Here is a 23,693-nt window from a genome sequence, read left to right on the forward strand (position 1 = left end):
CCGGAGTCATCAAGGTCTTTTGTAACACTTGCAAGCAGCATCCTTCCCAAGCCTGCAAACTCACTGTCTGCCACCGACACACTGGCTGGCATTTAGTGCTCCCCTTGGACCCTGACTGTACATTTATTCTGCTTGCAGTCCGTTCTTGCTTGCAACAAAGCTCCCCCATGCTTAGAGGAGGCCATCAGTAACATGAAATTTCCCTTGCTTGTCCTTTAAGAATCAAAGCCAGAGGCAAAACCCAGGAGTTAGTTGCATGTCAATAGGGCAGGCAAACTGGAGGTTGCCAAGATGCTGACCTGTCCTACTGGTGCACTAAGGAATGTTGGTGGGGAAGTGACCACCTGGGTCACCCCATCCAGTCCCCTGCTGTTACAAGCAACCACATAAAAGCCTGTCCTGCCCAGCACAATTCACAAAACATTTTCTTCCCATGCCACAATGTACCCTAGACCACGAAGCACTTTCTGACCATCCTTCAGCCAGCTTAGATCGATATGGCAAAAGATCAAAAGCCACAAACTCTGCTGCACTACAGGGGGATGACAGGCAAACTTAAGGGCCTTGCCAGCATCCCAGCATCTTGGCAGGAGAGGGATGCTTGTGAGATGAGAACGCAGCGAGGAGTCTGCAGAGGAAGAATCCTGGGAAACTTGCTTTCAGCTTGCTTACTCTTTTAGGAAGTCTGTAGGAAGTGTGGAGAAGCTCGGACTGCATGTGCAATACACAGCTGAGAAAGGGCTTGGGGTCAGGTTGTGAATGGGAAGCCCTGCCACCCATCCAATTCCCAACGCTATTGCTTGCTTTTCTTTAAGCTGCAGGGATAGGATTCAGCTCACCTAACTTCAGAGGCCTGTCTACAGAGCAGACATCTCAGTCTGAGCTCATTGTCCTTTTCTCCCTGGGTAAACAATGGAAAGAAACAGACTCCATGGGCACATGCCATCTAATTCATCTCCGTCAGAGAGGTATTGCTGTCAGAATGAGCTGTGTCCATTGGCTGAGCAAGCTCAGAAGAAGACATATAATTTTAAGTCTACGTCTAAGCAGATGAATCTTATTCAAAACACCCGCCTTGTGCTTGGGAAGAACTGAGTTTAGAAGACCTGCTAGAGGACTGGGCTGGAGCATACTTTGCTGAACCCCTTGAACCCTTCCTGTGGATTGAGGGAGAGCTGGGCTCTCCCTTTCATCCCTTAGCATCCTGGAGCTCAGCCGAAAAGTGTATCCAAACATAGCCTCATGTGGAGCCCATGTGACGGTAGACAAAGTTGTGATAGAAATGTAGAGACTGCTATGAAAGGAGAATGAATGGGAATATAGGTATGCAAAACTCCAAAAGGAGTAACTGACAGGAGGGGGACAGGAGGGATGGCAGCTGTTGGCACCACCTGGGCTAGCAGGTCTTTGAGAAGTTCATCTAGGCGCAGCTTCCCAGAACACCCAGATAAGGAGACAAAGGACTTAGCAGACAAAATCCTGATGACTCACTGAGAGGTGTGGCAGGATGGAGAGACTCATCGTTGTCAGCTCTGAGTAAGTAAAAAACAGCATATCTGAACCTGGACAGTGTCACTCAGGAGACTTAGTGGGGACTGGGTAGCCAGTGTTCTTGGTCCCCTGTACCAGCATGAAGAATCCTGGCCAGATCAGGAGGATACACACTTCTCAGTGCTCAGGGTTATGTGGGTATGACAGTATGAGGGAGTGACATTTTGTTTTAAAATAAATCGTTCTTCTTCTTTTATCAGGTCTGGTATTGAACTTTGATGCATTTTTATTCATATTGCAGCACTATTTCCTACAGCAGAGAAACAAGTCTGGACTTGGAAATGGTGTGGGACACATTCTTCTGGTCTTGAAAGGGTCTCAAAGCAACCTGGTGGATTTGGACTTATAATGCCTCTTTTGTTAGCTCTATCGAGTCTAAGGTTACCCTGCAGTTTCCAAGTGAAAGGCATTGGCTCAGGTTTGCTTGAGACTTGGCCTTGGCTTGACTGAAAGATCTGTGAACCTCCACAAACCATCAGTTTTGACTCACTCATTTTATAGGCTTATGATGAAGTACAAGATATTCACTGCTGCATTGATGTGCATGCTCATGTATGCCAGCACAGTTGTTGCAAGAGTGGATTTCCAATGCTTGGGCTGTTGTGGAAGTATTGTGCAGCCCATTTGTCTGTGATGCCCGTCCCTATGGAGAGCCTGGCTCTGAGTTTCCAGTTTTTACTTGAATCTCTTTTTCCTTGAGAGTTTAAAGCACAAATTTCCATAGGAAAGTTGCCTCCCTTCTTTGATCTGAAGCTGGCTCAACTTTTTCTATGGGATGACCTGGACACAAACCCACAGTTTCCCAAGGTAGAAAAGAGAGGGGAACTGTAGGAAACTGGATTAGACCAACTACAGTTCTCTTCAAGGAAGCAAAGAGCAGATTGGAAGCTGAGGGCAATGCAGCTGAACACACAGCTGGGACCCTGTGTCCATGGAGAATTTGTTCAGGGGAGGATGGGAGACATTTGTACTTTTGAGGGGAGCTCTGGATCCTGCCACCACAGGACAACTCAGAGTAACTCGTGCGTTTGCAGTCAATGCCAGGGCACAGGAATTAGTTTCTCCCAGGGGATATACTTAACCAGCATGTCCTTGACCAGGAGTGCTCATTTTCAAAGTCCTGCTGAAGGGCATCCTGTAAAGGTTTCAGATGCTCTTGGCTTATTGATATTGCCAGGGTCTCTGCAAGATGGGATGAACAAGCCGGTGTAATTTATGCTCAGTATGTACTCCATGGCTGAAGTTTCTGTTTCAGTGGTCTATTAAAATCCTGCCCAATTAGTTGCACACCTTTATTATTAACAGTGTTGCCATATTTTAAACAGCATTCTCCATATGGGGTTATAAGAAACCTCTAAGTTTCTGAGTATTCCCCAAGCGTTTCTCAATTTTTTAACACACATGCACTTTAAAAGTGGAGAAAAGAGGCCCAGAGTGATCAGACCTAGACTGGCTGCACCACTTAGGCATTCAGTTCAACACAACCTTTATGTGCAAAGACCAGGCACAAAGACGGGTTTGCAAAAATCTTATCAAACAAAACCTCAAAGCAGTAGGATTAGTTTCCAGACTTTGTTCTTGCTTGTTCACCTCACCTGCCACATGGTGCAAGGATCAAAGACTTTTGATATATCTCAGTCATACCTGGAAACAGGCTTAAAGGGTGGTGAGTCTTGGTTCTTGTAAAGCCTGAAAACCAGAGGGCTCTTTGATCAGGGCTCTTTTCACCCAACTGCTGGCAAGATCCAGGAGGAGGCAGGTGGACTCTTTGGCCCACTTGCAGGTGTGGTGAGGAACATTGTGTCTTCGTGCCTCCCACAGAGGCCAGAAAGACCTCTTGAGACGTTGCATTAATTCCCTCAAATGGCTTTGGCAGACAGGGGTCGAATGACTTAAAATGAGGTGCCTCTAAATAAATGAGGCAGGATGCCATCCCTACAGAGCTGCATTTAAATGGTGGGCAGCCCAAATGTGGCGAAGAACCAACACGTAAGTGGGGAAAGAGACATGTGCGTTAGACTGGTTTAAAGGAGCACAATCTAGGCTTAATATATCTTTGTACACACATGGGAAGAATCTGTATCGCTGTTAAAATAGGAATTGCTGCTTTGTCAAGACATTATCACATTGGCTCTGGAGAGGTGAGGTGCATGCTGTAATAGACTTGGGAGGTTTATTCCGTGGCTTGCAGATGAGGGACTACTGACACAAACCTAGAATTGGTACCTCTTTTAGAAAATTGCCATTATGAGAAGACTCATCAGAGATAATATTCTCATTCCCTTTCTGGCAGCAGTCTGCTAACTAAAATAAACAGTAGGATGCTTTTCAGTGATAGGAGGAGATCTATTCCTGTTTTGCAATCTAAAGGGGTAAAATAGATTCATTTTTCGAAGCAGCACAGGTAATTTATCTGCATTGTGGCTTTAGCATAGGCAAGATTGTATTTAGCGTGTTTCCACAGCACAGCCTTAGGTCTTGATGGGAGTCTTTGAGTGGACAGGCTGAAGCTTTTGTTTCAGTTTTGAGCCATGGTCTGCAAGAGTCCCCAAGTTTCAGGTCTACTTACTAACCCTGGCGTCCCTTAGCCTTACCAAAGGGTTGGCGCATAAAGGTTAAGTAAGCCTGAGATGAGAATCATATAAGTCTGGGCCAAGTTCAAAAAAACTCCCTGGTTCTTAGGAAAGCAATATTACCTTGGGTCAAGCCAGGCAAAAGGTCCATAACTGTTTCTGACCGAGACAAAGTGAACTGCGAGGGATGTGTGCCAAGTCACAATGCCCGTTGCCTGTGTTTTGTACAGCTTTGGTTGCTGCAGTCCATCTCAAAATGAGAATGTTTACTTCTCAATGGTGTAACTCAGCTTTGCCAATGGGATTTTGGAGAGACTTTAGAGGACTAAAGCTTCTTCCTTGGCCAGCAATCCCTTCAGCCTGGCTTTGGCCCAGGACAACTCTTTTCTTGTCCCAGTTAGAAAATTGCTTTGCCCTAAGGGGAGAGATGCTTTCATTGCTTTCCTTGGGCTGCGGTGCCCTGAGAGCGCAGGTAATGAGATAACATTGTGTTCACATTAAAAAAATGCCCCTAACTCCTGGTGCTGCAAATTTGTGACAACTCACCAGCGAGCATGTGCTCTTTGGAAAAGAAAACAGCGCTGACCCTGGCTCCGGAGCAGGAGCCCAGCTCCTGTCACCAGCCATTGAAAGCTGGGAGTAGCTAGCACTTCTTGAGTTGCCCATGCAAGCAGGACTTGGGTCCCTGGGGACCCACCACCGGCTGTTTCCACCCCTGGTCATCCAGGCTTGGCACTGCTGAGGTCTGCCAGTGTGGCCAGGGGTGGCTGCCTGTTGAATACCACCTCCTTGCCTGGGAAGGGCAGCAGTATGTGGTCACGGGTGAGTACTGAGCAAACCACGTTGCTGTCATTTTGTGTTTGACATGGGTCACTTAATCCAGGTGTTTATGGGCACAAATATCACATGGGACAGCCTGGAGGTTCCTCTGGCTCAAGGTCATGGGCAAGGTCAGCTCAGTTAAGGTCAGTGAGTTTAAGCACACCAAAAGCAGGGCTTGCCTTTTCTCTGAAGGACCGAAGTTGCAGCAAGACAATTCTTGGAGAAGCAAGGCAGCCCCTGCTCGCCACGCTCTCTCATGCCTGTTGAACTGGGTGACAGTAGGTCTGGCTGAAGCAACCAAGAAAAAATATTTCCAGCTTAAAAACACCTGTGCTCAGAAATATGCAGGCTCCTTATTCCCCACCAAAATCAAAGCAGGAAAAATACGTGCATCTGGGGCTTCCCAACTGAAATGTTTGGAGCCTCACCCCACCCTAAGCACATGTACAATTGCAAGTGGAGGCTGGTAGCTCCCAGTATAAAGGCAAGGATGCCTTACACCGTGAGCCGCCTGGCTCTGGAGGTGCTGTGTGGGCTCAGTGCTTGCACGCTGCTGGAGTGGGGCTGGAGCCCCAAGCCCCAGGACGCTGCCACGTCTTCTGCCTACCCTTTGCTAAGACAAGACTTTCAAGATAATGTGGGGAAGAAGTTTTGGCCAGGTGGAGGTAAAAGTCCTCGGGATTTTTCTTCCTTGAGAGAGAGATTCCTCTTAAATGTGTTCCTACCCAGGATCCTTTTCTTTGTTTAAAGAAGGTATTTGAAACAAATGAGGGTTCCTGCTTTGCTTCATCTAGCTGACAGATCTCATCCTCTCTCATCCTCCCCAGGGAACCATGCTGGCCCTCCTGTAGTGAGCTTGGCTGTGGCCTCCTTCCCAGCCGTGCTTTTAACTGGGGCCACAACTCGCTGGAAGCCTTTATAAGGATTCCCATGAAGAATAAATCAAAACAACAGAACTGAACTGAAAATTAATTGCTTTTCCATCTGCTGAAAGTTAAAAAACCCTCAGCATCCCCTTTCATTAATCAGTCTGTTTTCTATCTGCTTTGACTCTCACCTGGTTTATTTAAAAATAAAATACAGGCAAGTGTTTTGATTATCTATTGTTGGGAAACTATTAATTCAAGGAAATGTTTGCAGTGGAAGGAAATTTAAGTCAAGTAAGATTTAATCTTGGAATAGTGCTGGGAGCCGTGGGAGCATCTGCAGGGCTGGCGGCGCAGGACATGATGGCCATGACACCCTCCTCTGCTTCTGGGGTGAGCTACACCCTGGTCCAACATGCCACAGGAGGTGACGGGAGGGGAATGAGTTGCCTGTGAAATACCCAGTTATCCCTGCTCACCATCGAGCCAGAAATCCGGTGGGAAAAGTTCCCTTTCTGGCTGATTTGGGGTTGTTGCTCAGGTCCAAAAGAGAACAAGGAGTGACCCGCTGCTCCACAACTTTATACAGGGTAGAAGCATTTTCTGATTTGCAAAGCGGTTTTATCATGAGCCGTGTTTCCCCAGTGGGGGTCTGAAAGCAACTGATTCTTCAGATTTTCTCTGCTAATGTCTGATATATGGTGCTAGTAGATCCAGATGGCAAATACGGCAGTGCAAGGTAGGATCGGAGTCCAGGGTTTTGATCCACCTCAACAGTATTATAATGACAGAGGTCATTTGGTTAACTCAAGCCTGAGCCAGATGCCACCACAGTCATCAATGGTCAAGCATATTCATATCCACACAACAGGACCATCTTCAAAATTCATGCCCATGTCTTGAGACAGGCCCCTCCCTCCCAACAACCGGAGTCCTAGCTCTGTAGCGCCTGGGGTGACAAAAAGCAGAGAGAAGTTATCCTCAAATGCTTTCTCAACTCGTAATCTGGCATAGATGGATTAAAATAATAGTGACAGTAACTATAAATAATGGTGTAAACAACAACAACGATAATAGACATGAGGGGGAAAATCCTATCTCTTTAACCTGATAAAGGCAGTTTCTGCCTAGAGCAATCTGAAGTCTTGCTTATGGAAAACTACTGCAAGGTATCTGTTAGTTTAAGTGCTCCAACACCAACAGGAACCGAGTGAGAAAAGCAAGCAGGAGAGCAAGGCAGAGCAGGAGCTGATGTGACAGCAAAGATTGAACTGATTTTAATTTACCTAGACAGTCCTGACATCCTTGCCTGTCCAAAGGATGCTGTTACTAATGGGTTGGGTGGCGCACTGCAGCAGGTCCTGAACGTGGGCTCTCAGCCTAGGGAAGCAGCATGCATCCCTCCCCTGGGAGAAACTCCACGTCCACCCCAGAACGTGGGTCATGCATCTGCGGGGCTGAACAGCTCAGCGGGGTAAATGGGAAGGGGGAGTGGAATGAGGTGGAGGACAAGAAGGGACCAGGTGCTCCCAGGCTGGAGGAAGCTGAGGAACATTGCTGGCCTGCCCACCCTCACGTGCTAGAAGCTCCTTTAAGACCTGTATGGTGCAGGTTAGAGTTTTAAGGAGGTAAGCAACAATGGCTATGGGGCCCAGGAGAAACATGCATCTGCAGGACTGCAGATGCCAAACTCCGAGTGGTAACTTTCCCTGCTCTTCTGTCACTGGCCCTATTCATCTGTGTGCTCTCCAAAGGCAGGAGGAGACAAGGACCAGCACACCCTCTATTCCTCCTGGAAACATCTCCTTTCCTGAGCACAGCCCTGGGGGAGATGCTCAGCCTGAGTTGAGGTGCAGGTACCCTCTGTTCAAAGGTTTTCAGAAAAAGCAAATGCCACAGCCTTCCTACTAGCCTGTTTTACTCACTCAGGTTCCCTCCTTCCCCACTCTCCCAGCTATAATTAGTGCTGAGCACAGACACGGGAAGACACTCCAAAAAAATTCTGCAATCCAAAAATCTCTACCTGGGCTGATTGCTCAAGTTGCCTTATTAGCATCACACCTGCTTTAAGCACCAACGCTGCCAAATTAGATGGAAAAACATGCAAATGCTGTGTAGCTTTCTGGCAGATTAGCATGTTAGCTGCACAAAGGTGAAGATTACTTGGAAGGGGAGAAGTACTAACATCATTTGGTTAATTATTGAAGCAAGCAAATTAGGAGAAAGGATGACTAAAAAAAATGTGTAAGTATCAATCCAATCATATAGGCTAACTGCCATAAGGATGACACAAAAAGTAGCTCTTCTGTATGGCCACTGGTATCAGTGAGGAGGCTACTTACATCCCAGCTGGCTAATGAGACTGTTTTAGTTTTCTGCTTTAATATACAGAAGGGAAGCTTTGGCTGTTCCTGGTGGAAAGGGGGACATGAGATTCCAGGGATAGGCACAAAAATGGTGTTAAGAGAAAACTGACAGCATCAGCAATGTGAATAGTGGGACATGCCACATCTACGCTTGCCTGTGTGACCACAAAGTTTAGCCCTTTGAGTATGTATTCTAAACATATAAAGATGGGTAAAAATTTTAGGTACTCATAGAAATAAGCCTGTTTCATAAAGTGCACATAGAAGGAGGCTGTGCAGGCAGCCTTCACCCTGCCTACCTTCAGAGTAGTCGGTTTTGCAATCTAAACAACATTTTTTTCATTGTTATTTGACTGAAAATTCCCAAGGTTTCTATTGCTCTTTTTTTCCTTAAGGTAAAGTTACAGCTTGTTAGAAGGAGCACCAGGGGGAGAAGAGAAACAGCAACTTTTGAGCAGTGGCTGTCTCAGCGAAACCCGACAAGGCTTGCTGCAGCACTGGGGATCTCCTGCTACTCTCCCAAACGAATGGCACACCAAGCCCCATTGGCTTTCAGGGTGCCCCATCCCTCTGGGACCAGCATCCTTCAGCTCTCCAGCCTCTGAGGGCATCTCTTCTGTCCCCAGTGGCATCACGTGCCCCATAAATGCATAGGGCCATCTTCTCCCCCCCTGCTGCATCTTCAAAGGAGGCTCTCATCTGAAAACTTAGATACCCTTCTTAGAAAGCCACAGCTGGTTACCTTCAAACCATCTGATTACTTTAAACAAATGGAGACATTTAGTTCTGCTAGAAACTGAGCATTGCAGGGTCCTAGCCGTTTCCTCTGTTATCTTTCAGGGGCATCCCAATGAGCTTCTGCCTGGGGAGCTGGCTACACTGCCTTGCCCTGCGCCCTCCCCGTAGCTCCTGCTGCACGCCTCTGCTGAGACCACCAGAAATGGGAGAGTGAGTGTGCAAGAAGCAATGGGCATCGTTCCTTGAGGAAGTGCTTCCTGAGCTTACACGAGTTGAGAAATATATGTGCCTAACTTCTGGGGCCAAACATACGGACCTCCTTCTCCCTTCAAGAAGAATTTTGTCCTATCTGGAAGTGGAGGGTGCTGGCCAAAAGAACTACACAATATACTTACTTAGAAATGACTACCTGTCTGCTCCCTTTATTCGGGATGAAATGGTCTGACTTTTATCACCGAGTAATACTGCATTCTGCTGTCTGAAAATGCTCCCCTTTCTTTGGGATGGCCTCAATTTTCATGCCTGCTTGCTGGAGCCTTAAAAGCTTGTTTTCAGTTGCTTTTGCTTGCAAAGTGCAATTAGCACTTTGCACATATTTGATCAGGTGCTAATTTAACTCAGGGGACAATTTACCTTCCTAAATATGCGCTAATAGTTCTCTTCAAGAGAAAAAGAGAAAAAAAGGGGGGAGAGGGGAGGGGCAGAACAGAGAGAGCACCAGACAAATTATTTTTAACTGCATGAAAATGATGAGATTCATTTTCCTACTCATACCTGGCTGAGTCATGCAAATCATGAACAGGAGGATATGCAGCAAGGACAGCAGCAAGCAGCCTGGAGAAAGCCGGGCTGGAGGAGCACCCTGGGATCTGCACGTCCTCGGGTGGCTGCCCTCTCTGGGCAGAGCCCTGTGCCTCCCAAGCCCTTCCTTCCTTCCCCACTGCTGAGCACCCAGTGGGTTGGCCATGGCATGGGCTCGTGGGGCAGGTGTCACACTGCATGACCTAACCCCAAAATACAAAATTCTCTGGGGCATTTATACATGTTTCTTCTAACCGAGGGCATTCAATGGACATGCAAACTGTTGCACTGGGGCAACTGAAGGTCAACAATGTGCCCTTGGTTTGGACAAGTGGGACATAACAGCATCTCTTATATCAGCCTTGCCAGGGACGTGTTGTAACCAGCAATGCAGCCTCATCCTTTTCTCAAATGGCTTTATTTATTTATTTATTTTTACAAAAGCTGTGGTCAGGGCTTGGCAATTAGCTGCTGAACCCTTGGTGCCCAATATCTAGCACATGGAGGGACTTGCTTCTCACAGGTCTGCTGTAATTGGGAAAATAAACTCAAGTTTCTAAAAAAAGGGTTCTTGGAAGGAAGCCCTCCCAAATCTGAGGAGTGTGAACATCATCGGTCAATTTCAAAAGCTTTTGCCACTATTGTAACTCCCATTGCCGAGCACAGCAGAGCCCCTGCTGAGCTTGGGATTTATAGAAACTCCATAAAAAAGTCAAGGTCTTTTTTTCCATCCTCGTTTTGTATGACTTAGGTTGTAGCAATTCCATCACTGCCTCAAATGATTATTCAACAACTGAAAAATTTCCCTGCCAGAGATATTTCCAATCCAATAACATATTTCACATCACCTTTTGTTCTGTGCAGGATTAAAAAAAAAAAACCAAAAAAACCCCAAACCTTTATGAGCATTGAGATTGAGTTTAGCAGTTCCCCTTCCATTTTTCCCTCTGTGATGCCATCCTTCAGAAACTCTCCTTTACCCCTGCTAACCAATTTACTCTCTGTGGTGGGGGAGGGGGGAGTAATAAAACCTGCCAGATTATCACTGTAACGCAGGGCGAAAGGGCAACAGGATCTACATAATTCTCCTTGGAACAGCAAAATGCTTTCATTCCTGTGGTCCAGGGGCCATGTGGGATGCCAGCAAGTACGTGCTCTGGCGCTTAATGTTAGCAAACCAAAGAGAGAGCTTCACGGCGCCGATGGTGGTGCGATGCTCTCTCTTTGGTTTGCTAACATTAAAGTCGCTTTAGTCAAGGTTACCAGGGGGTCCGAATTTCTGTTGGGCCCTGGGCTGGGAAGACAGGCTCAAGGCTAGTAGTTTTCATGGGGTTTTCCTTCCTCTGATTTTAGTTTGGTATAGCTCAAGTATTCGTGGCTTCATAATTTTCTTGAAAATGGCGGGGTTATCTGGGGTAGGTGACAGGGACCGTATGCACAACATGGAGAGTGAAATGAAGAGTGATGCCAGGCAGGGAGATGCCTGTGGCAGTGCAGGGAGCATCCTGGGATCTGTGGGGAATGGTGAGCCCTGCCAGAGAGTGGGAAGTGTGGCGGGACCAGGTCACCTCTCACTGGGTGATGGCACCCTTTGGAGGCTGTGGGACTCTGCTCAGGTCGGAGTACCTCTGCAGTTGCCATTTCCGAGGGCAGCAGTGGAAAAGCGAGTGTATGCTCCTTTTGCGTAACTTCTAGCCATCCCACAAATGCATTCTTTTACATACTTTATCTAGCTTTCCATAACTATTTCCACATATTTTCCTTACTCTGTTCAAATTGCTTTTACACTGTGTCTAATACCCCACAGGTCCCTTCAATTCACAGCTGCTGTTATTTAGTGAAATGTTTTCCCTAGGTCAACAGACTTTCATTTCAGGGTAGATAATCCTCAGTATATCCCCTGCGGGAGGTAGGGTTCTGCTCTGCAACTGAGAGACTCTTTGTCAGGGTAATAAACTCAAAGCAGGATTTAGAAGAAATTACCTAGAAATGGAGTCCTTTGCTATAGCTTTTTATTCTTTCTTCAAGTTATGTTTTCCTAAAGGCTCTTCAAAAATAGGGATCAGGAATATGTATTATTTTTGCAGAACCAAACAAAGGCAGCAGACAGATTAGTCTGCTGGCCATGAAGGAAGGTTGGTAGAGAAGAATATACGTGCAAAGACCACCACAAAGACAAGGAAGGTTCTACCTTTAAGTAAAGGTGAAAGAGTTATGTTGGGAGTTTGTTGTCTTTCATATCAAAATGTGCACTTGAAAGCATGGTTTATTTGTCTGGTTTTTTAATTTCCACATGGCTTTCCTAGAAAAATAAAGTTCTCTACTATAGAATCACCATAGAAAAATATGATTCATTACCTTGCTTAGCTTGTGACAGCAATGGATTTGAGTTTGAGTGTCTTTCCTTAAAAGGCCATTCTTGGCTTAGTAGTACTGACCTCTAGTTTTCTTGTTGCTCTCTCGTTTCAAAGGCAGGCATTTTAAGCAACGACAAAGTGTCTGATTTCCGTCTTCCCCATTCACACACTCTCTTTAAAAAGTAAGGTAGTTCTCCTGGTCTCTTTTTCCCTTCTACACCATTATGGCACTTGCTAGTGTCTGGTTATCTCTTACAAAGAGAGCAAACCCAGTTCTTAGGCAAAATATGACCACTCAGCAAGGTCATTTCTGTTTGTGAAAATAGCTATGAATCAAGGAAGCTCTTCCCTGACAGTCAATCCAGAAATGCTGAGGCTCTGCAAAGATGAATGACCTTTGACTCTTATGGGTTTTGCTGCCTTCTGTTGACTGAACCCAGAACACAACATCCTTCTGAAAACCTCAGCAGTGCAAAGCTTTTAAGACCGCGCATTGTGGGCACTAAGCAGAATTTAATAATGGATTAACAAGTATTTTTACAGGCTCTGAGGACCATCATGATTTTGCGTGTCAGAGGCACATACAAAGCACAGAGGTGAAAGGAACTCCTGGGTCACTGATTCATGTCCCTGCGGCGGCACATAGCCAAGTTGTATAAGCCTATACATAAATTTACCATCTTGCAGCCTACAGATGCTGGGGGGCATGTGTGTGCACCTGTGTCTTACTGCCTCTCTTGCACTTTGGAAAATGTTCTAGGACCTCCTCAGTCTTCAAAACTAACTTCTAGCTTACATGTTTTTCTGATTATCTTAACTCGTTCACTTCAGAAAATAAGGCTGACACATGGAGATCTTTTTTTTCTTTGTATTCAGTGTGAAGATGTAGAAAAAGCCACGAGCTCAGGTCTTTCAGTCTCCTCCTGTGAGTAGGTTGCTGTAAAAGTCTGTTGTGTGCCGGTGCCAGAGTTGTCACTTCACTGGAAGACTGGCAGCAAGCCCTGTATGTTCCTGTTGAACTCTGAGAAGTGACTGGTACAACAGCATTGGCTGTTTTGCCTTCCTGTAATGGAAATGTCATTTTAGGATAGGCCTAAAAACATTTTAAGATCAGTTAATTTTGTGACAGATGGAGGTTAGCTTGATCCTGTGGATGACTGTCAGCTGACCCATGTATCTTCTTTTTTTACTACCATGTATCTACTTTTTTTACTGTTTTTCTGAAACAATTACTCTGAGCCCATGTGTAACTGAGATCAGTTTAATGCACCTGTAATTTCCCCGTTCTTGTCCCTGTCTTTACTATGCAAGCCATTATCCAGCATCTCTACAACATGTATTACACAAGCTATTCCCCAATGATCTCCGTCTACAGGCTGGTCAGTCTCACCTCAGTGCTCAGTAAGATCATGGAGCAGATTCTCCTGGAAACTATGCTAAGGCACATGCAAAATAAGGAGGCAATTGGTGACAGCCAACATGGTTTCATTAAGGGCAAATTGTGCCTGACAAATCTGGTGGTCTTCTACGAGGAGTTACAGCATTGATGGATGAGGGAAGAGCAACTGACGTCATCTTCCTGGACTTGTGCAAAGCTTTTGACACTGTCACATGTTATATCCTTGTCTCTAAACTGGAGAGACATGGATTTGACAGAGGGGCCACTTGGTGGATAAGGAATTGACTGGATGGTCACACTCAAAGAGTGGTGTTCAACGACTCGATGTCTGAGTGGAATATGGCAATGAGTGGTGTTCCTCAGGGTTCTGTACTGGGAATGGTGCAGTTCAACATCTTTGTTGGTGACATGGACAGTGAGATTGAATGCACCCTCAGCAAGTTTGTCAACGACACCAAGCTGAGTGGTGCGGGTGACACAGTGGAGGAAAGGGATGCCATCCAGAGGGACATTGACAGGCTTGAGAGGTGGGCCTGTGAGAACCTCATAAAATTCAGCAAAGCCAAATTCAAAGTTCTGCACCTGGGTCATGGCAACCCCCAGTAGCAATACAGTCTGGGTGGAGAATGGATTGAGAGCAGCCCTGTGGAGAAGGATTTGGGGGTGCTGGTGAATGCAAAGATCAGCATGGCTTAGCAATGTGTGCTTGCAGCCCAGAAACCCAATGGAATCCTGGGCTGCATCAGAAGAAGTGTGGCCAGCAGGTCGAGGGAGGTGATTCTTTCCCTCTACTCTGCTCTTGCGAGACCCCACCTGGAGCACTGTGGTCAGCTCTGGGAGCCCCAACATAAAAAAGACATGGACCTGATGGAACGACTCCAGAGGAGGGCCACAAAAATGATCAGAGGGCTGGAGCACCTCTCCTGTGAGGACAGGTTGAGAATGTTGGGGTTGTTCAGCCTGGAGAAAATAGGGCTTTGGGAAGACTTTATAGCAGCCTTTCAGTACTTAAAGAGGTCTTATAAGAAAGATGGAGACAGATTTTCTGGTAGGGGCTGTAGTGGTAGGACAAAAGGTAATGGTTTTGAACTAAAAGAGGGTAGATTTAGATTAAATATTAGGAAGAAATTCTTCACTACTAGTAGGGTAAGACACTGGAACAGGTTGCCCAGAGCAGCTGTGGATGCCACATCCCTGACAGTGTTCAAGGCCAGGCTGGATGGGGCTTTGAGCAACCTGGTCAAGTGGAAGGTGTCCCTGCCCATTGCAGGGAGGTTGGAACTAGATGTTATTTAAGGTCCCTTCCAACCCAAGCCATTATATGATGCCATGATTCTATGATCCATGTGATGCTGGTCTTTGATGAAGAACACCCCTTGCCTGGTGGGTTTCAGTTCTTTGCTGGAGTGCCTATGTGTTACTTTGATAGAGGGAGTCAGGCACGATGCTGTGCACTTGACATGCCATCGTTAACACACATATTCACTGGCAGCTGTGGTTTTTTAATGCTATATATAATTTCCCAGAAGTCAGGCGACACAAGCTGAAGTAAGTGTTTAACAATATTTATGTTTCATGCCCACCATCTGATTTGTCTTCCTGTCAGTCTTGCCTCTGCCAACATCATCTGAAGATAATTTTCCATTTCGGTGAGAAGCTAATCTGTGAAAAGGAAGGGAGGAGGAGACCGGGAGAACTGGAGTCTCTAGACGAGAGCTGTCTCAGTGAAAACGCAGGCAGTGATTTCTTACCTGTTATCATAATGAGAAAACGAAAGTCAATACAAAGCAGGGGAAAGTCAAATGTTGTGAGATTGCCTGCGTGTTTCTCAGTCAATAGCCAAACCTTTCACCTTTGATATTTCACCCGAGGCAATAGCTGTTTGGATGCTGCCTGCCGGCCTGCTCCAAGGCCAGGTATGAGTCAGAGCTGATGGCTGCCAAGACTTGGGCTTGGCAATGGGGCAGGAGGGGAGCAAGGGGGCGGGGGGGGAGCCTCACACCCTACTGAGCCCACCGCTCCCATGAGTTATTAGATAAAATTTATTAGATAAAAGGAACATTGTTATCTGCAAAATAAGGAGATTAAGTGAGAAAGAGACTGCTACTGGAACAAGATGAATCAAACCTCAAGAAAATTCATGGGATGGTCAAGAAAATTGTGGGTAACTATCCTGAGCACAGACATATTGCTGCCCTTGGCTGGTTGAAGTGGGGGGAGCAGCAAAGGGCTCCCTTAAACATTGTGCTACCTGGCACAGCCCTCTCCACCCTTGTGCCAGTGGTGTCATGAGCCCCAAAAGCAGTATCTGGAGTTGCATTCAGCTTTCACGAGGGTGATCAACTCCCTTCCTGAAGAGACATTGCGAAGGATTTCCCCATGGCCTCGTCCCCAGCTCCCAAAGAGTTTCCAAGAGCAAAGGGCCTCTTGTGAAAGTCCAGAACAACCTTGGCCTCATCTGGATCAACCTGTCAGGAGTTTCCCTGCTCTATTTGGGAAGCTGGACCCACAGTGAGCGTAGCTTTCACCACCAGGACTGGGGTACATTTAGGTGCTGGTTGTTCCCATTGATCATCCTCTTCTGCATGGTTCCCATATTCTACTGGCCAGTTTATCAGAACATGGGTGTTTCCAGCCACCTTTTTGCACAAACTTGTCTCAGACAGGAGACTTGACTTGTTCCTTACTTCACAGACACAGTGATCTTCCCAGCTGGCAAGGGAACAAGAGGAATGAACAAGACTGTGGCAGTGTCACTGGCAAGTGGGGACAGGCCACATGGAAAGTCATGTCAGAGGTGTGTAAGAAACAAGTCTAAACCCTGAGAGGCCTCAGCTGAACCTGATCCATTAAACTTCTTATTCTGGTGGTGCTGATATTCATTTATTCTGTGAGAGCTGCCTTAGCTCTTGAGTCTCGGTTCAGTTTGCTGCCAAAATACCAGTTCTTAGAGGAAATTTACTGTGCTCAAGACCACCACTGGTTGGAAGTCTCCACAGGTAAAATTGGTGTAGTTCCAAGCACGGTGTGTGGCCACCTTGACAGGAACATAGAGTATGTAGGGGAGCAGGGAGAGAAGTGCTTTTGTCCTTGCTCTCTCCCAGGACCTGGTGCTTGTCCTGCTGGGTCCCTGCTAGCAGCCCTCCAGGGGCAGGACACTGCTCTGAGAGAAAGGCTAGAGCCAGTCAGGTGGGGAGATGCTATGCACGGATTGGATTCCCTCAGCATGGCATTTTGTCCTTCCTGTCATGCTGCTACCAAGGCCCAAAACATTGGGCTACGGGGTACACCTCTGCCACGCTACTGCAAAACTGGATGTCAGGGCACCTTGAGGATGAAGGTGACTCCACACACACACACTCAGCAACATCACCCAACTTTCTTGTGGCATTGTGCAGCTCCTCTCTGCCCTGCTCATGAGGAGCATGAGAGCTTCTTGCCTTTGCTTTTGAAAGAGCAGCTCCCCATGCTTCTCTGGAGGCTGCCTGCAGTGCAGTGAAAACTATCTGTAGGGAAGTTTTAATGTTTGAATTTTTTTAAATGAAACAGTTTTTCAATCCCACGTCCTGCAAAGCCATCTGACTTAGTCATCCTGGGTTCCAAATGTGCATGGCTTACTGGGCGATGGCAGCCATCACACAAGTGCTATAAAATGAATTACACACTACAGCAGCCTCTGACATCTTTGGTCCTCCTGAGGCCAAAAGTGAGTGCCAGGTCCTTATGCTGAGATATTTCCCTTTCCAGCAGTACAAAGTTCCCAGGTCACACCTGCTGATACAACATGGGGTAAAGCCACACTGAAGTCAATGATAAAATTCCCACAGATTGTGGTGCAGACCTGGACCATACCAAGGAGTTTTGTTTATCCCTGCTGTTTATCTTACAGGTCTTGTCCTTTTGCATATGCACACATCCAGATATGGACACGCAGAGTATAAAATAGAGTTATTTTATTACCTGTTTATTTGATAACAGAAGAGGCTGACTCCAAATCAAGAATCCTTTATTTTCAGGTTCCTAGCTAGTTTTACTGGGGTGTGGGGTTCCTTACCTTTTGCCAGATACGCTGACACATGAGTTATCACTAACATTTCTGATAACAGATTACAGGCAGAAATATTTTCTTTACTCTCAGTCTGATAAATAAGGAGGGAGAAACTGCGTGCCTGTGAGGAGAAAATGAACAGCTGGGCATTTTTGCTCCATTGGGGCATGCAGAAAACTCATGTCTTCACTTTGTTCACTTTGGATGTGGCACTCAAAAAAAAGTGCAACTGTGCACATGGTGGGCAGGGTGCCAGTGGCCACATGTCACCTGCATTTCTAGGCTGCTGCCCCCGAGATCCCAGCACTTACATGGGCACAAGGCACCCAGTCCCTTGCCTAAATGCTCAAAAGTATGGAAAGTTTGGCCACAGAATTTCTCCTCACCCTCAGCAACTGTGCACGGAGCATACCAAGAGCACACAAACAGCTCTCAAACAGCTGCTTGCAGCCAATGGTAATGACCCACCGATACCAACAGCCAAGCATCAATCATGTGTGGCTGTCCTTGCGGTGACACAGAACCAGGGGTATTAATGCTGCAGCCAAGGCATTTCAATACACAGTTTTATATGGGCTTCATACCTCCCCTTTGGCTTATCATCAAAGAAACAGCACTCATTTTGTGCCTGACTGCTGCAAGTCCCCAGAGGATAACATTGTCCCAGCCAGCCAGGGAAAAACCTTACCATGTGCCCAGCCCTTGGAGGAAAGCCTGGGTAGGCAGCAAGTGAGTGGCGGTCAAGTGAGACGTCCACTAAAACCATTCAAGCCCTGATGGTGGAGTGGTGTCTCTCACTCCTCCAGCCAGCTGTCCAACGAGGCAGCAAGGAGATACTGCTAGCTCCAGTAGAAGAGGTGGGACGTGAGGCTTGGAAATACTTCTAAACGAGTTTTCTTCTGGTAATGATATCATGAAATAAATCAGGATGGAGCATCTCATTCTTGAATCACTGTGGAGCCCACCTGTGACATGACTCATGGCCTTGATGACTTATTTAGAATGACTGAACCCCATGAGGGGCCGGTGATTAAGCAGCCACCAGTGCTTGTGAAGTGCCCTGACTTGTCAGAGCCCCAAATATAGAAGGTTTTGGTCAGGCCAGAGGAAAGTTTTGATGAATAAAGATTTCCATGGGAGTCCACGCTCACCAACAGCAGGAAGAACAGTGATTTTTTGAAGTGATGCTCCCAGGCCAAATTGGGCCCTAATTTAGCTAGAAGGAAGATAATCTAAGCACTTGCAGCATGAGTGCTGATGTAAACACCCTCACCATCTGTTTCATTTGCACGCACGCACACACACACTCTCAGTTCATGGAATGCCAGTTCTCCCCTGATGCTTTTGCAAGTTGCACATCCCACTGCAATGGGAGAAGCAGAGCAGCTGGGGCCAGGGCTGTCCCAGGCACAGGTCCTGACTGCAGGTGTCCTGTGCCCGTGCTGCATCAGGTGCCAGGATGCCACCTGCTCTCTGCTTTCACTGGGGAAACCACGGTTTGATGAACTGGGGTGCGAGGCAGTGCTGGCTGCGTGCCCCCCATCCCTGCCCTGACCTCCAAGGGGGTTCTCAGACCCGCTCTCTGCCCTGGCCATCAGGGTTGAACTGGGGGGAGCCAGCGCAAGCAGGTGACACTCCCAGGTGGCTCTGGCCATTTCTGCAGTGCCAGATCCTGGCATGGCCAGGAGTCACGCTAGGATGTCCCAGCCCCAAGCCCTGCTCCAGCTCCAAGCCTCCACCAGCCCATGTGCTGGAGGGATTAAGATGCACTTCACACATATTTCAGCATGACTGCAGAAAGCGGTGTCCTTTAGCAAATGGTAAATAATTGACACTTTACTCTGCTGGCAGCCAGCATCTCCACAGGCAGCTGGGTTTGTCATTTTGCATCCCCTTGGTGGCTCTAATTTCAAATTTGCAGTAACATATGCCCCGAGAGCTGCCGGCCTTCTCCCAGCATCACAAATGCTTACTCCCTGCTGCCCTGCACTGTGATGGGTGAGGAGTGAGTGACATCTCCACTTCTGCCACAGGTCTTCTCTTGACCTCCTGTGGTGGCAGAACAGAACCTTTTTGTTCCTTCTCCTCTGTTTGTTTTTTGGTTTTTTTTTATATATTATTATTTAGACTGGGCAGCTGGGGACCAGGGTATTTCCAGCATGCTTATTTAGCTGCATGACTCCCATTAATGTAAATGACAATTGCACAGCTAAAACTGTGCAGATCCTGTTGAAGATTTACCCCCAGGGTTATCATTTTACAGAGATTTCCCCCTCCCCCTTGCAGAGCCTTTGCTGCAATCATTGCATGGAAAGAAAATTGGAAGTCTCTGCACAAGACAAATGAGCGGCTCGCTTAGGAAATGGAAATTTGCATCAGGCAAGTGTTATGGAGGGACAGGCAGTGACGGGAGGGAGGAGCCTGACTTCCCCTCTCCAGTCTCGCTGTACCATCCCAAGGTATATGACATTTGCTGAGATGCTGCAGATCCTTGTGCTGTGAAAGTATTAAAACAGGATTGGCAGAAGACTTTTTTTTTTTTAAACCTCATTTGCAAAACAAAATCTGCCTAAAAGATAAGCAGAACATTTATCATCCCTTTCCTTCTGACAACTCATGTTCCTGGTTTCAACAAGGGCTTTGGGTCACGTAGGACTCTCTCCCTCTGTAAGCCCGGAGATGGGGGCTGTGTCCCCATGTTGCTACCCAGCACAGCGTTAGCAGCCGCCATGCTTCTGCTGTGCTGCCACGCAGGACAGACGGGGACATCTGGGCAGCATTTCTGCCATGCTCTCCTTGATGATGGCCATGCCCCAGGAGCTCTCTCTCCAGCAGTGCTCGCTGGAGGAGTTATTTGTCCCTCTGACACCAGCCATAAATTTCAAGGCCAGAAGGAGCCATTACGGTTGGCTAGCATGACCCCTGATATAACACAGAGCATGATTTGTGCGTCAAGCCCAGGACTTTCTTTGGAGATCTAATAAATCTTTGGGAAAGGCAGTCAGTCCTGATTTAAAGGCTGCAGGCCATTGTGCCGTGTCCCTGGGTAAGCTGTTGAAGTTGTTAATTATCCTCACGGTGTGAATGCATGCCTTTATGCCTGATCTGAGCTGGCCTGCCCCGGCACTTGGGCACATGCGCACCCAGAGCATCGCACTGTGCCTCTTCTCGCCAGAGCGATGGATCCGCTGGGCACACAGCTCTTCCTGGGGGGATTGTCAGCTATGGTCGAGCCACCTCCTGACTTTCCTTCTGACAAGCCAAACAAATTTAATTTCTCTAGACTGATTGATCAGCTCACTTCTGAGAGGTGTAATGCAGCTACAAGGATTTTTTTTTTCCCATGCAGTGTGTCTCCTGCATCAGAATGTCTGAGTCTAACGTAAAGTGGAAGAGGGATCAGGAGCTTTGCCAGTCACCCTGTGCCAGCACTCATGTTCTCAGGTGGGTGCCCAAGCCCACCTGCAATTGTCTGTGAATTAAATGCACTCCCCACGGGCAGAAGAGAAGCATTCCCTCTGGTTAACTTTCTGGCCCAAGCAGGGAGAGCAGAGAGTATTTCTGAAAATCACAGCTGGGAGGGCAGGCCGTGAATGGGCAAAGGATAAAAGACCCTCTGGCAGATCGCTCTTTCCCAGATAAAACACATGAAAAAGGTTAAAGCCTCTTCGATGGCTGCATGAGCTAAATGACCCCCACCCTGGCTGCAGGGATGGGGCTCCTGCCCCAGAGGTGGGTGCTCATGGCCTGGGAAGGATCTGACACCCATCCTGTGCAGATTAACAGTGAAACCCAAGGCACCCTCCAGGCAACACAAGCTGGGACACAGAGAGCACGGCACATTCCCCTCTGTCCCTGGCAGGTCTGTATGGACTGGGGCACTTCATCTCTCATCTTGGGGAAGCTGTGTCACACGCTGATGCTGACGTCTGATGGCTTTGCAGGAGCATCTGCATAGCTTTGGTTTTGGTAGGCAGGGGGCTGGATCTCCCACACATCTTGCCTTCTGCTTGCCACCCCGAAGCTCCCCTAGGGCAAAAGGCACTGGCCGAGTTTTTGGTCCACCCTGTTACTGCCACCCAGTTCCTCTCCACCTTGCTGGCCAGAGCTCAGGATGAACAAAACAGGGTGTGCTGGGCTGGGGAGAGCCAGAGCCCAGATCAGCCTCTCCTCCTTGGCAGCTTTCCTTTGCTTAGGACATGAGGCAACAAAGTTTGTGTCCCTGCTCAGATGCGGGTCCAGACACCGGTGTCCCACATGTCAGGCAGAAGCTCTCAGCAGGGGACCATCAGCCTTTCTGAGAGAAGGCCAAAGCCTATCTGGACTAAAAAACCCCAGTATAGTCTCAATCAGTGAATACCCTTCACTGGAAAGCCGCAGACCTGGCAAGCTGGCATTTGCTGCATGCCATATCACAATTTCCAGGTTCTCCTGGTGTGAGCAAGGGGCCGGCTCTGAGATCCACAGCCCAGTCACCTCTGGGAAAGCAGAGTGACCCTGGCCCATTCCCCAAACCAGCCCACCCCAAGCTGTGCAAGTCCTTCTGCCATGGGAGGAGAGGAGCCGGCTACCAAGGAAGTTATTGCTTCCTCCAGCCAGGTTAGCGGGGCCAGAGCCTGTCAACAGTTTATTCAGAACCGCTCTCATTTCCTGAGCGAGGATCAAGGGGTTTGATTTTCTTTTGTTTGGCAGAAGATAAACTTCTGAAGAGAGTGTTACTTCAGTCTGCCAGGCTGATCTGCCAGGAGCCAGAGGAGTCTGCCTTGCACTGGGGAGGGCAGGAGGTGAACTTAAGTGGGGGATTCTCACAGGGCCGGTGCTTTAAAAGCAATCTAGAAACCAGAGTGAATTGGCTGCTAAATTTTAGATTGATGCTTCCACTCTTGAGGGAAAAAAACCAAATTCCTCTAAAAGGGTCAAAGATAGTGGAGTTAGTCTGCATCTTTTCACTGGAGGTCATCATTGCATCTTCCCAGCTGCCACAGGATGAAGTGCTGTGGGTACTTCAGCAGCTGATGCTTCATCACCCACACTTCAGGTTTAATGCTAGACAGAGGGTCTAAGAAGTTCTCCTGCCTCTTGTTCCTGTACTCCAGTCTGACCTGCCCCCTGCAGTGAGTCAACAAGGAAAAAAGATTGCCAGGGTGGGTACATCTTACAGTGGTGGGCTGTCACATCAGCAAGCACCCCTCAAAGAACGAGACATGGTAGGAGAGGGAAAGGATCAGTGAGGAATTTAACCAGATGCCTGGTCTCACTCCCCTGGAGAAAAAAGGCTTGGGGAACTGGAGGTCTGCTCAGGCAAGTCCCCAATGCCACTTGGTCCCTGAAAAGAGGGACTGGTGGCTTTGTCAGCCTGTGCAATGAGGATGGGCCTGAGGGTGGTAGGTCTCTGCAGAGGAGGTGTCAGTGCAGCCTGGGTCTGCAGTGCCTGGGGGATAGAGCATCTATACACACACCTTTGCTGTCGGGTATCGTGAGACAGGGTACAGAGAATAACTGCAGCAGGGCTGGGTGATCTGGGATGTGACAGTATGGAGGGAGGGAATCAGGTGGGAGATTATTTAGCATTACTTTTGGTCTTATGCCGCACTCTACAGCTGAAGTACTCAGAGCAGCACTGCTGCGTGCATACAGGAGGCTTCAGGGGCGCCCAATGCTCTTTCTGTCAAGCCCAGGTTTCCATACCTCTGCAGACAAAAAGAAGTGTACATCTTGGTGTGACTGAAAAGTCATTCTTTGTAGGGGCCTTAATGTTCTACAGCATAGAGACCCAAGGCATCCGTGAACCCATGATGTGCTTTCATGCCAAAAGCTCTATTTGCTGTTAACTCCAGAGAGTACCTAAGAGACAGGAGTAAAATGCAGTCCCCAGGAAAAAGGTGATCATCTCCTGCATGTTATTTCCTGCAATTACTCTCCATTTATTCTTCCTTCTGATGGCCCTCTTGTCACTGTCAGGCTAAAAAACTAAATCACGTATTTGTCGGAGGACAGATAAAGCTTTCTAAAATTCAATATGCATCACAGAAAAAGTCAACTGCTATTTTCAGTGCAATCACAAATCCCAGGATTTCTCCTATGCCGGTCCCCAGCATCCCCTCATGTTTGTCCTCCTGGTCTACTGTACAGGTCATCTTGACCATCAGGACACCCTTGGGGAAGGTGAGGT

Source organism: Falco cherrug, chromosome 2 (genome assembly GCF_023634085.1).
Source record: "Falco cherrug isolate bFalChe1 chromosome 2, bFalChe1.pri, whole genome shotgun sequence".
Taxonomy (NCBI): Eukaryota; Metazoa; Chordata; class Aves; order Falconiformes; family Falconidae; genus Falco; species Falco cherrug.